General features: G+C 45.9%; 1 protein-coding gene across 4 annotated transcripts in view; it reads right to left on the reverse strand.

The window, feature by feature from the left end:
* ANK3 (ankyrin 3) overlaps nt 1-14,073 on the reverse strand; it is a 380,097-nt gene that overhangs the window by 9,028 nt on the left and 356,996 nt on the right. The window lies entirely within an intron of this gene.

Genomic DNA, 14,073 nt, shown 5'->3' on the forward strand with positions numbered 1-14,073 from the left:
AGGAGGTCCGCTAGGTCCCTGGAGAGCCAGGAGGGCTGCTGTGCCTTCTTGCTGCCTTTCCTCCATGTTGGAATAGATTTAGCTTGTGCTTAAAAGTCTGAGCCTGAATTGATTCACTCTCTGCAGGTTAGTCTAACTTTGCTAGGTTAAATCAGTTTTGTAACCAGACAGACATCCCAGAAATGAAGGCACATGCCTGCATGGGTCAGGCTAGAAGCTGGGGGGTGCTAGAGCAACCCTCCCTCCCCTTGCACATGGATGACCTATGGGGGGCATGGCCAGACCCTGGAGGGATGCTGTGATTAGGGAGGGTCCCATCCCCATCCCTGCTTCTGAACAGCCCAGCAAGGAATGTTTATTACCCTTAACTCCAGTGTTTATCACCCCATTAAAAAAAACACAGGGACATTACCAGCTATCTGTTGATAGCTGCTGGTACAGGGTTGATAGCTGGTGCACAGGGTTGTATATCACCTTATTTTTTCTGCCTTTATTCATGTGCCACAGCTCGGAGGTAGCCAGCATGTGGTCTGCTAGCTAATGCTAAGGGGTAAGGGACAGGGAATGCCTGCTTAGCAGAGGAGGGGGTGTGGAGCAGAAGCAAGCTGCAGCCAGGGAGCAGAGGGGAGGGCCAACCCTGCTGTGGAGCAGAGAGCCCCACCCAGCCCAGAGAGCATGCCGGGATGCTGGGGGAGCCTGATTTAATTTAAAGCAGCAAGGGGTCCAGGACAGACATTGCATGAACTGTTTTGAGCCAAATCAGTTAAGTCTGATACTACATTTAAACAGGTTTGTCGCAAACCAGTTTCAGCCATTTTCAAACTGGATTATGTGGTTTATCTGTTCTGTTACAGGTTTAAACCAGTTTCTGTGTAATGTCTGTCCCTAGCCTTTAAGGCTGTGGGCCAGATTAACCCACTTCAGGTGGTCAAGTGAACATGACCTAGCTGCTGCCACCACTATCTCCTTTGGCACAGGGAAAGTGTCCCCAGTGCTGCTTTTTTTTCCTGAGGGAGGACGGGAAAAATCACTCGCATTTGGAACTCTTCCCCACAGTAGCAGGAGAAAGCAGATGCTGCTAAGGTCTCCTGGCTCTAAAGCCCTATATCTGTAGGCTGGATGAAATGAGTTTGTGGGCTGGATCTGGCCCTCAGGAATTTATAGGTGAAAAACAACTTCTTGAATTGTATTCAGGAATGAACTGGAAGCTGGTACATGTCTCAGAACACAGATGCAAGTTTTTATGTTACGCTTGCCTAAGTGAATAGGCAGCCATATTCTGTATGAGTAGTGCATCTTATGGTGTAGCTCCATGAAGAGACCATTTCAATAGTCCAGTCTCCAAATGACCATGAAGAGTTCCTCTTCTGAAAAAAGAAATCAAACACCTGGCTACACTTAAATTATAAGCTGCACAATGAATGTGAGAAATGCAGATGTGTGGGTACTCTGCTTTCCCCTTACCTAACATTTTAAAATACATTTGTGAGAACTAATGCGATCAACTTGAAAACTCATCTTATATACAGAAGATGGAAGATACATACTAAAAGAAAATTCAGCTTCAGAGGTACAAAATATTTGAATTTTCAATTATTTACATGCTACTTTAAATGCTATTTAAGGATACATGTGACTCCTGAGCAATCACTGTTGATAAAGTCCACCTTGTGGGTTTCCCTTGCTTATGAGCAGTTAAAACACATTACATCTGGGCTTACAAATTATAGGAGAAACATCTGATTGCACAGACATTACTAACCCTGTGTGGTTATAAGAAAAGGATACTTATCATATTTACCCAAATCCCAGATGACATGAAATTTAAGATGACCCCCTCAACAATAATCAGATTTTAGACATGGAAAATAATTTTGTTACAATTTTTCATGTCTAAAATCTAATTATTGGAGGCTTGTCCTAAATTTGTCCCCATACCACTGCAGCAGAAAAAGATGCAACAGCAGGTGGGGAGGCAGTGGGGGAGTCGAGCAGCCTACCACTTGCCCTCCTGAGCTTGCACTGACCCCCAATGCCTGCCTCCCCTTGCAGTGTCTGTGCTGTCCGGGTACTTGCCCTCCACTACTGCCTGTCCCCCTCAGCATGGCACACCCTGCTGCCTGTCCTCTCTCTGCACTGCCACCGCCTGCATGGTCTGGTCTGAGGCATGGAGCATATGCTGGCTCTGGCTCCTGCCTAGCCAGGCAGCAATAGTTGCAGTGGTGGCAGCTGTGGCCCTGGCTCTGGCCCAGGAACTGCCACTGCCAAAATGACTGCTGTATGGCCAGGCAGGGATCAGAGCCAGCAAGTGCTCCATGCCCTGTGCTGGAACAGGTAGGTGGTGGGGGCTGGGGAAGAGGCAGTGCAATGGGCAACTGTGGGGGGAGGAAAGAGGCAGGAAAGAGGCTGCAGCCCTGACTCTGACCTCATGCCTGGGTCAGAAGCAGAACCACAGCAGCTGCCTGCCCTCCTCATACTCAAATGCAAGATGAGGGATTTCCCTCCCTATACTGAATGGAGAAAAAAAAGTTGGATTTGGACCTAAGAAAATACAGTACTAAAAAAATTCTTGCTCACTGGCACTTTTGCCTCATGATTTTTCTCTATGATAATGAAGCTTTCCAAGCTACAGTACAGTCCCTCAAAGCCTGCTTTGCTCTGGAGACTGACTTACAAAGCCTCAACAATTCTTTATACGTATTTACAAGTTATACATGTTCCCAGGAACTTCCAGATGAATGGGTTTGTACGGTCAGTGCTCCAGTAACATGTCAAACTTCAGCTCTTTGTTCTGTAGAACTTTCATTTTCATTTACTATTTGCTTTCTAAGTAGAAGAGGAATGGTACAATTTCATTCCAATCTTATCTAATATTTTTAAAGGCAAAGGCAAAGGATGCTGCTGGATCTCAAAAGAGACCCCAGGGAGCAAACTGGAATTAAAAAGCAGAAGTAATAAGGTGTAATGAGAAGTATTTAATTTGCAAAAAGCAAGTGCTCTGTGGCAACAAGAGCTGCAAGAAACATCAAATACTCTTTTTCCATTAGACAAAGCCTCTGTCCCTTTACTCAAGCTTCTTATACTTGTGGTAAATGGGTAGGAACTGTGTCTCTCTTCTTGTACTTAGACTTGGTGAGGCTGCAGCTGGAGCACTGTGTCCAGTTTTGGTCTCCACAATTCAAAAAGGATGTGGAGAAGCTTGAGAGAGTCTAGAGAAGAGCCATGTGCATGAGAGGTCAGGAAAACAGAACTTACAACGACAGGCTGAGAGCCATACGGCTCTTTAGCCTGGAAAAGCGCAGACTCAGGGGTGAACTGATGGCCACCTATAAGTTTATCAGGGGTGACCACCAGTATCTGGGGGAACGTTTGTTCACCATAGCGCCCCAAGGGATGATGAGGTTGAATGGTTATAAATTACTGCAAGACCGTTTCAGGCTGGACATAAGGAAGAATTTCTTTAATGTACGAGCCTGCAAGGTCTAGAACAGCCTGCCATCGGAGGTGGTTCAAGCACCTACATTGAACACCTTCAAGAGTAAAGGAGGCTTGTCAGAGAGGCCCTAAAAGGCCACAACCCAATGGAGAGGGGAATTCAGGATAAGTGGTTGCTCCTCGAGGGAGCAATCCTGGATGCACAAGCAAAGTCCATCCCATCTCAGAGGAAAGGCAGGAAAAGGGCACAGCAGCCCCCTTGGCTCTCCAGGGAACTGGCAGACCTCCTGCGTCTTAAAAGGAAGACCTATAAGGGATGGAGGACCGGAACCGCCACCAAGAAGGAATACTCTGCTTTAGTCTGGACTTGTAGAGAGCAAATCAGGAAAGCAAAGGCTGCGATGGAACTCCAGTTAGCTACAAATATCAAGGAAAATAAAAAGTCTGTTTTTAGATATGTGGGGAGCCAGAGGAAAGGCAAGGGCAACACTGGACCCCTGCTAAACCAGATGGGGCAACTGGCAACTGACGCCCAGGAAAAAGCAAACTTGCTAAATGGGTACTTTGCATCAGTTTTTCATCAGCCCCATGGGACGGCCCTGCCCACTATGGGTCAGCGAGGCCCGGGCGAGGGAGATTCCTTGCCCTCCATCAAAGCTGACCTCGTGAAGGAACACCTTGACAGGCTGGATACCTTCAAGTCAGCTGGCCCTGATGGGTTACACCCAAGGGTACTCAGGGAGCTGGTGAGCATCATAGCTCAGCCCCTGGCATGGATCTTTGTGAGTTCTTGGCACTCTGGTGAAGTGCCTGATGATTGGAAGAGGGCCAATGTCATGCCTATTTCCAAGAAAGGGAGAAAAGTAGATCTGGCAAACTACAGGCCCATCAGCCTGACCTCTATCCTGGGGAAGGTGTTGGAAAAGATTATCAAGGAGGCCATCCTTACCAGACTAGCTGAAGGCAATATCCTGAGGGATACCCAGCATGGGTTTGTTGCTTGGCCAATCTCATTTCCTTTTATGACCAGGTGACTTATCACCTGGACAAGGGGGAAGAGATCGACGTCGTATACCTTGACTTTAAAAAAGCCTTCAATCTCGTATCCCACGATCACCTCTTGGCTAAACTGGCTAACTGCAGCCTTGATGTCACAATGATCCGCTGGCTGGGGAATTGGCTCCGTGGTAGAACCCAGAGGGTGGTGGTCGACAGGAGCCAATCGTCTTGGTGCGCTGTGACTAGTGGGATCCCACAAGGCTCTGTCCTAGGGCCTTTTCTGTTTAACATCTTCAGCAATGATGTGGACACTGGTGTCAGAAGTGGACTGGCCAAGTTCATCGATGACACCAAACTCTGGGGTAAAGCATCCACACCTGAGGATAGGAGGGTGATCCAGGCGGATCTGGACAGACTCATGAAATGGGTGGACAAGAACCTGATGGTGTTCAACACCGAAAAATGCAAGGTTCTCCACCTTGGGAGGAAAACCCTGCACCATGCTTATAGGCTTGGTAGTGCTATGCTGTTTTGCACTACAGCTGAAAGGGACTTGGGGGTCATGGTTGACCACAAGATGAACATGAGCCTTCAGTGTGATGCTGCGGCAAAACACTGGCTTGCATCCATAGATGCTTCTCAAGCAGATCCCAGGATGTCATTCTCCCGCTGTACTTGGCCTTGGTGAGGCCGCAGCTGGAGTACTGTGTCCAGTTTTGGGCTCCACAATTCAAAAAGGATGTGGAGAAGTTTGAGAGGGTGCAGAGGAGAGCCATGGGTATGATCAGAGGTCAGGAAAACAAACCTTACGACAACAGGCTGAGAGCAATGGGGCTATTCAGCCTGGAAAAGCGCAGGCTCAGGGGTGATCTGATGGCCACCTATAAGTTTATCAAGGGTGCTCATCAGGATCTGGAGGAATGACTGTTCACCAGAGTCCCCCAAGGGATGACAAGATCGAACGGTCACAAACTCCACTGTGACCGGTTCAGGCTGGACATAAGAAAGAACGTCTTCGCTGTCTAAGCCCCCAAGGTTTGGAACAGACTGCCACCTGAGGCGGTTCAAGCACCCACTTTGAATGCCTTCAAAACACATTTGGATGCTTATCTTGCTGAAATCCTATGATCCCTGCTGACTTCCTGCCCCTGGGGCAGGGGGCTGGACTCGATGATCCTTCGGGGTCCCTTCCAGCCCAAATGTCTATGAAATCTATGAACTCTGCCAACCCTGCAGCGCAGCTCCTCACTGGGAAGGTGCTTGCACTCCCCCACAGTATGACAGCAGCTGCTGCCCCCAATAAGTGCCTCTGCAGCAGCAGGGTTATTCCTCCTCCCTCCAGTCTCCAGCAGAAGGGACAGCTGGGAGTCTATTACGGGCAGGGAGAGAAGGGGAAGTGCCAGGTAGACCTGGTTCCAGTCCCTGCTGGTGGCACAGAGAGTGGGGAATTAAACGCCTCTCTGGCCAGTTCAGCCTGTGTTGGCCACGTGTCTCCCGCTCCCCACAGCTTCCCTGCAGCTGAGGGCTGCTCTAGTGCCCCCCAGCACCTGGGCTGAGCCACTGCAGGCATGTGCCCATATTGCCTCAGTGCAGAGAGCATGTTTGTCTGATTATGAACCAGTTCAGCCTAGGCAGGTTAGACTAACCTGCACAGGTTGAATCAGTTCAGGCTCCGGCTTTTTGAATGCGTGCCCTAGCCTTTATGTTTTAGTTTCTATTCCTATTTGTTAAAAAAAGAGTCAACAGGTTCACTTGTTTTCAGGTCACCGCATCCTGCATAAATCTGCATGGCAACATTTAGAGCACAGTGATTGTCTTAGAGAGTGAAAGTCATGTTAATAGAGAAGGCCTACTCCTAACTGAATGGATAATTTCAGGATTTAGTACATGGTTCATGTAGCACACAAACCTTGTGCACAGGGTTGTATATCACTTTTTTTTTTCCACCTGTAGGTTGATCACATTTACATCTTCCACAACCAAATATCCCCAGAGTAGCAAGCTCCTGAAAGTTGCTGATTTTACCACTGTAGTAATCTGCTGCTTAGCTCCTTTTACCCTGTCGTACTGCAGTCTAAAGCAAAGAACTTTAGAGCCAGCAACTTGTTTTCTCATTTCACTATCCAAAAGGCAAAAAAAGCCCTTAGGTCTGAATATCTTTTGGCATAAAGAACTTCTATATCAGTGTCAAGAAGTAATAGAAATACAACTTACAAAAAAGGATATGAAATTGAATACTGTGCACAGAAATTGGTTTAATTTTTCATTACGAAGATGTCACACAGTAAAAAGCAGCTTTTCCACACATCTTTCTGCAAGAATCTTATTAAACTGTTCTGCTTATCTAGAAACCTATCAAAGGTTTAACAAACCCTTACAAAGACATTTATAGTGACTGATGATTTTAAATATTGAACTTAATAGGTTTTGGATCTAGCACTAAATATGATTGCTATTTATGGCTGGAGCTCCTATTTTCTCCTAATGTCCCACATTTCTGCATCTCTTTAAGAACACACACATCTTTTGCAATGCCTTGTCACCTCTTCAGCAAAATCAGAAGCAGGGGAAGAGCAAAGAAACAAAAGTCTGTACCACCTTGAAATTAGACAAGGATCTAATTATTGGAGGAGTTGTCCATATTTAGAGGTCAACTCCTGCGAAGTGCTATATACAGATAAGAACTCTGAGACTAGTATGCCTTTCAGTTACAATATTCTTGGAAAATTCAAATGTCTTTATCCATGTTTTGACCAGAGAATAATACAATTTCAGTACTAAACAAATAACAAGTAATAGTTATATAGAAACATATAAAAGAAAAAGGAAAAGAAACATGAAGTCAATAAAGCAATTTAGTTCTAACATTAACCATGGAATCATTCAGTGAACACTTTTTCCAGAAAATTCAATTCGTCCTTAATCCAGGGAAGACCAAATGTCATTCCCTTGAGCTAATGTAAGTACCACTATTGCCTTATAAAGCACTGAGTCAGTAATCAATATAAACTACAATTAAAAAATGTCACACATGTAGTCCTCTGCACAGCAGATATTTCACTGGAGCAATCAGGCATGTAGTTCTCTGCTTCCATTGGCTATTATCAACATGGAGTTATAGGACAGAATCACTATATGGTGATTCTGCACCCCAAGCCCCTGCTCCACTCGCTCCCTCACCATGGGGGCCTTGACCTGCCCCCCCTGTTGTATCTGAATCTTGTAGACCTAAAGCAAGGCCTTGTAGTGCCAAAGTGAGGCCATTTCCTTTTTCTTTCACCTCCTTTCCATAAAAGCAGACACAGCACTTATGAGACGGCTAAGAGAAGAGAGGTGCTGTGTAAAGGCTACTGATAAGATACGAAACTAGATGAATCCAGTCAACAGAGGAGCCTCGTCAACAGAGGAACCTTGAAAGCAGTACAAGGATTGTTTTTGTAAGATAAGATACATCTTGGCAAGAATATATGAAGCATGCAGTCACGAGAGTTAAACTTTGGTGTTCACACGCACAGTGCCACTTGATTAGATAGAATAGTGATTTAGTTAATAGATGATTGGGTATTTTTATTAGCACGAGCTAATCATGAACTAATGCTGATGTACTAACAAAGTATAAAATAGTATTATATCTAGTAGGCGGGGTTCCTCCTCAGAGGCACCTTGCTGCAGCGAATAAAGAGTCTGTATCTGACTTTGGATACTTGCTCTGCGTGATCATTGCCCCAGCCTAGAGTGAACTGCATGTGGCTTACGAGCGTAATTCGTAACACCCCTCTCCCCTGTTCCCCCATAGGGTTACTTTAGCAGCTAGTGTGGGCACACATGCATATGGTGCCCCCTACATCCAGCTCCTGGCAGCCCCAAGCATCACCTTGAAGGGGAAACTCAGATCCCTGAACAATCTTATGAATCTGGGACAAATGCTATCCTGGAGTCATCCAGGACCGGGACTTGAGGTTTCCATTCCAGGACTGTCTTGCCTAATTAGGAACGGGTGGTCACCTTATAGGGAAGTGACATCTTTTTCCTCTGCTATGGCCCTTTTCAACTTTTGCAGCAACAGAAAAGAACCCTGAATATGGTCAAAGGCACAAGCTTGCTGATATAAACGTTATACAATGCAACTTACGTTGCCTGTTACAATAAGCCCTTGAGCCAGGAGGCACAAACAAAAGGGTTGTGCTGAGAACAGGAAGGAGCCAGGCCACTTGCACTCTTTGGCAGTAGGGACAGGCTGATATGATCTGACAACCCCACCGGACTGTCCGAGCCTATGCCAGCTGAGGCTCTGTCCTCAGACACTTCCAGGAATTAACTAAAATCTCAATTACAGCAAATATTCTGCCAGGCAAATCTCCCCATTCCATATTAAATTTACATGCAGTAGGATTTCATAGATTGATTAACAATTGTTTCTAATTCAGTTGTTGCCAGATTGCTTCCTTAGAGCTAAAAGTCTTATAAACCTATTTTTGTTCTCATATTTTCAATAAGTGGTGCTAGAAAACCCACAAGTCTTCAAGGATAAACACGAAAAACAGATATCATATATATATTTTCTAACAAGAAGGCAGGTAGGATTTTTATTATGTTCACCTTGTTAATCTAATAAATTACATAGGGGGACCTTCTGAAGCTTACTACTTCACAAAAAATCCCATTAGCATTGTTGGCATCACTTGTGTAGCAAAACCCCCCCAAAAGCACTTAAGAATGGGTGGCAAAGTCCAGCTCTATAATTTGAACTCCAAACTATACTATTGATTTTAAGCAATGATTTTCTGTTTCTTTCCATAATATACAGCAGATGGACTCTGAAAGGAGGTGAAGACTTCTTTCATTGTTTACATTGCTTCACTTACTTCCTGGTTCAAGTTAAATCAGAGTCCCCCAGCATTTTGCAGCCCTGGGCTGGGCTGTCTGCTCCAGAAAGCAGGGCTGGCCCCATCCCTCTGCTAGCTTGAGCAGTGAGGGCTGGCTGACAAGAGGGTGGCAGGGAAGGGCAAGCCTGGCTGGGGATACAGCCCACTCTGCAAGGCGGGGGTGTTGCCCCTGCAGGCAAACCTTGGCTAGGGTCTGGGGCCAGGGAGCAGGGTTAAACACCCCTTCCCCTGCCTAAAACTTACTGCTGGCTGCAACTGTGGACTACAAATCCCAGAAGCACCTGGGAGCAGTAAAAGGAAGTGATGAGCAATCCAGCAGATTCCTGTGATTTTGGATTGCAAATCCCAGAGACTGGGAGCAGCAGGAAGGGGAAGCAAACACACAGCCCATATTGGCTACATGCCAGAGAGCTGTGCACTAGTGTAGAGGTTCCCAAACCCCAGGCCATGGCCTTGTACCAGGCTGCAAAGGGTTAGCTGACGGTCGGCCGGAGGGTTGGCTGCCAGACCACAAGTCTGGAAGTGATTGGCATACTGCAGTCAACCTTTTTTATACTGAGTATAAAAGGTCCACAGTATGCCAGTCACTTCTGGTCTGCAGTATGCTTGTTGGTGTCACTGGGCATAACCCTAGGTAACTCAGAGGGATGGAAGACCACGAGTGTCGATGAAGCCCCTCTGCTCTAGGCCCGGGTGAGCCACCTTCCTGAACCTTTGTAACCCTTTCCTTGAACTTTTTGTAACCTCCTGTAATACTGGAAAAACAGGATGAGTAGCAGGCAAGCTGAAACTTCCTAAAACTGTTATCTGTGGAATGCAAGGATACCACTCAGAGAGAGAAGGGAGGAGGGAAGGAGGTGGTGGGGTAGAAGGGGGTGGGGGGATTGGAAGCCAACTAGTGGAAAACTACTGCAGAACAGGGTATAAAAATACACTGTTGCAGGGCTAGGGGCGCAGGATTTGAGATCATACAGTCTCCCTGCGCCTTTTACTTGAGCTCAAATAAACTCTGTCTACTTCTCCCCCCAGTGTGTTTATTGGCGCGACGCACACCAGGCAGTGAACCCAATTGTTGCCTCCCTTGGGCACCTTGTGCCGGCAACATGCTGGTTTGCAGTTTGCTGGTCACTTCTGGTTTGTGGTTTGCTGGTTTATGGTCTGAAAAGTTTGGGAACCATTGCTATGTGCCCCCTAGCTTCTGGCTTGAGCCACTGCAGCTTTGTGGCTGCATTTCCTGAATCAAAGGTAAATACCTGTTCACTTCTATTTCAATTAAATCCCTGCAGCTTAGACTATCCTGCAAAGACTGAACCAATTCAGCCTTGGGGTTTTTTGACTATCTGTACTTAGCCTTACTGTCTTTTTTCCATTCTGACATTATTTCCTGATTCCCAATTCAGAGTTATAATTCAAAGTAAACTGGGGAATTAAAAATTTCAAACATGAGCCACACAGTCTTTAAAAACCTGAGAACAGCTTAATAACAATGCTTATATACATGAAGCCCTTTACTGGAGATAATTATCAAGTGCTATTCATGCTCTATCCATAACAATAAAGCAACACTGCTGGAAATAGGAAAAAACATTCAGCTGTGTCTGACTTCAGATTACAATTACTGTTTTCCTGGTGGCAGGTGAACTTGTTAGAGGTTTTGGTTGAACGGAACAAATTGTTTCTGTAAAGATGACATAACAGATACAGATTTTACTCTCACTGGGCTTTACCAAACTATCACTTGTGTGCTGCCTATCTTGGTTTTTCAAGAAGGGAACATGACTATTATACTAAACAACTATATATGTTAGTCACAAATGCCATTTGTACTTTACGAAAGGGCATGTACCTTAGAGAGAAAAATACTTGTGGATTACATGTTGCACAAAGGAAGCAGAACTGATCAAACTAAATAATACATCCCTTTACCATAACATAAAAATATTAACAACAATTAAAAATGTAGATTTGGGGTACTAGTAATAATTATTTTGCTGAATAACTGTTCAATCCATATAGCATCAGTGATGTATCACTAAAACAGAATCTGTCCTAATCACAGTTGTATTACAGTTTACTATGGCTGTACAAAACTTCAGTTGCTGATTCCATTTGGTGGAGATTCAGCCGATTCAGTGGCTGAATCTCTGAATCTGAATCGAATCAGAAGACCCTTTAATCTCTCCGAATTGAATCAGAACCCTCTGAATTGATTCGAAGAGATTCAATGATTTGAACATAGACACAGCTTTAAATGTTTTTTCTACATACCTCAAGGTATCAGGCAGCTTGTGAATGCTCAGATGCTTGGGAAGATGGAACATCCCATAGGAGTGCAGGGGAGTTCCCAGCGTGCTCGGTGGTGGACCAGGAAGTGGACCAGAAGCACTTCTGGCCCACTCCTGGGTCCACTGCAGAGCACATGGGGGACACCCCCTGCAACCCTCAGCTGGTGCCTCCTGGGTCTGGGGGTGGGGCACCTGGGGTCCCCCTGCAGCCGATCGCCAAGCTGGGGGAGTGCGGGGGTTGTCCCCTGCACACTTGGCAGTAGACCCGACTGCAAGCACTTCTGGTTCACTTCCAGGTCCACTGTTGAGCACACAGGGGGTCTCCCCATGCTCCTGTGGGATGCTCCATCCACCCCACCATCTCAGCATTCACAAGCCATGCCTGGTACCTCGAGGTATGTAGAAAAAATATTTAAAGCTGTGTCTATGGCTGAATTGCTTATTCTCTGAGTCAGCACTGAATCTTCAGATTCGCATTCAGCTGAATCAAATACAGTCTGTTTCACACAGCCCTACAGTTTACCATAAAATCTTATGAATACATTTTATGAGAAATTGAGTATTAAGAATCATGTTTCAAATACAGAATTCTTTGACTTGGCATGTTCTTGAACATACATAATGTGAAATCATTTGGGTATATTCAGAAAAATAGGAAAGGACATTTTTTATTTGACCAGCATTATAATTAACAATGTTACAACATCTGTGAATATGTTCCATTGGTATGTTGTTGTTATAACATCAAACAAGGCCCAATCCAAACCCCAATGAAGACAAAACAAGGACGCTTACTGACTTAATCAGATTTCAGATCAGGTCCCTGTTCATTAAGGAGACATTTTCCAAAGCACTAACAGGATTGCACTGTCAGAGGACTGGAAGAGGGCCAACATGGTTCCCATCTTCAAAAAAGGGAGGAAGGAGGACCCAGGAAACTATAGGCCAGTTAGTCTTACTGGGTAAGCTTTTTGAGAGAATTATCCTGGCACATGTCCATGAGGGGCCAGCAGGGGAGGTTACACTTAGGGGCAACCAACATGGGCTCATTAGAGGCAGGTCCTATCGGACAAACCTGGTGGCCTTCTATGACCAGATCATAAAATCCTTAGATACAGGGGTAGCAGTGGACGTAGTCTTTCTGGACTTTAGGAAAGCCTTCAACACTGTCTCTCACCCCATCCTCATTAAAAAAATTAGACATCTGTGGTGTCGATGCCTACACAGTCAGATGGGTCACAAATTGGCTGTAGGGCCACACCCAGAGAGTGGTGGTGGACGGGTCATTTTCGACCTGGAGAGATGTGGGCAGTGGGGTTCCACAGGGCTAGGTCCTCGGGCCCGCACTGTTCAACATCTTCATCAGTGACTTGGACGAAGGGGTAAAAAGCACCCTGTTCAAATTTGCTGGCAACACTAAGATGTGGGGAGAAGTGGGCACATTAGAAGGTAGGAATAGGCTGCAATCAGACCTAGACAGGTTACAGGGGTGGGCAGATGAGAAGAGGATGGGTTTCAACACTGACAAGTGCAAGGTGATACACCATGGGGAGGAAGAACCAGCAGCATACCTACAGGCTGGGGAACTTCCTTCTCGTTCAGAGGCAGAAAAGGATCTTGGAATCATCATTGATGCCAAGATGAACATGGGTCGGCAGTGTGGGGATGCAGTCAGGAAGGCCAACCGTACCTTGTCATGCATTCACAGATGCATCTCAAGCAGGTCCAAGGAGGTGATCCTCCCCCTTTATGCGACACTGGTCAGGCCGCAGTTGGAGTACTACGTCCAGTTTTGGGCGCCACACTTCAAGAAGGATGTGGACAAAATGGAGAGGGTCCAGAGGAGGGCTACTCACATGATCGGGGGCAGCAGGGCAGGCCGTACGAGGAGAGGCTACGGGACCTGAACCTATTCAGCCTCCACAAGAGAAGGCTGAGGGGGGATCTAGTGGTCATTTACAAACTAGTCAGAGGGGACCAGCAGGCACTGGGGGAGTCTCTGTTCCCCCAAGCACTACCAGGAGTGACTAGAAATAACAGTCACAAGCTGGCAGAGGGTAGATTCAGACTAGAGATCAGGAGGCGCTACTTCACGGTCAGGGCAGCTAGGATCTGGAACCAACTTCCAAGCAAAGTGGTGCTGGCTTCCGCCTTGGGGGTCTTTAAGAGGAGGCTAGACAAACACCTTGCTGGGGTCATTTGACCCCACTACTTTTTCCTGCCATGGCAGGGGGTCAGACTCGATGATCTGCTCAGGTCCCTTCCGACCCTACCAACTATGAAACTATGATTTTACATCACAAGTTACATCAAAAGTTAGTGGGTTTTAGCCTCATAATACCCACTCTCAAATGTTGCTGGATATTCATAACTAATAATTTATGAAATCAAAAGAAAGATAAATCAAAATATTTCATACCATATACATCTTGCAGTTAGTTATACTGTGATCCATATTAGACACGCTT

This window comes from Crocodylus porosus, unplaced genomic scaffold (assembly GCF_001723895.1).
Source record: "Crocodylus porosus isolate Cpor-Errol unplaced genomic scaffold, CroPor_comp1, whole genome shotgun sequence".
Taxonomy (NCBI): domain Eukaryota; kingdom Metazoa; phylum Chordata; order Crocodylia; family Crocodylidae; genus Crocodylus; species Crocodylus porosus.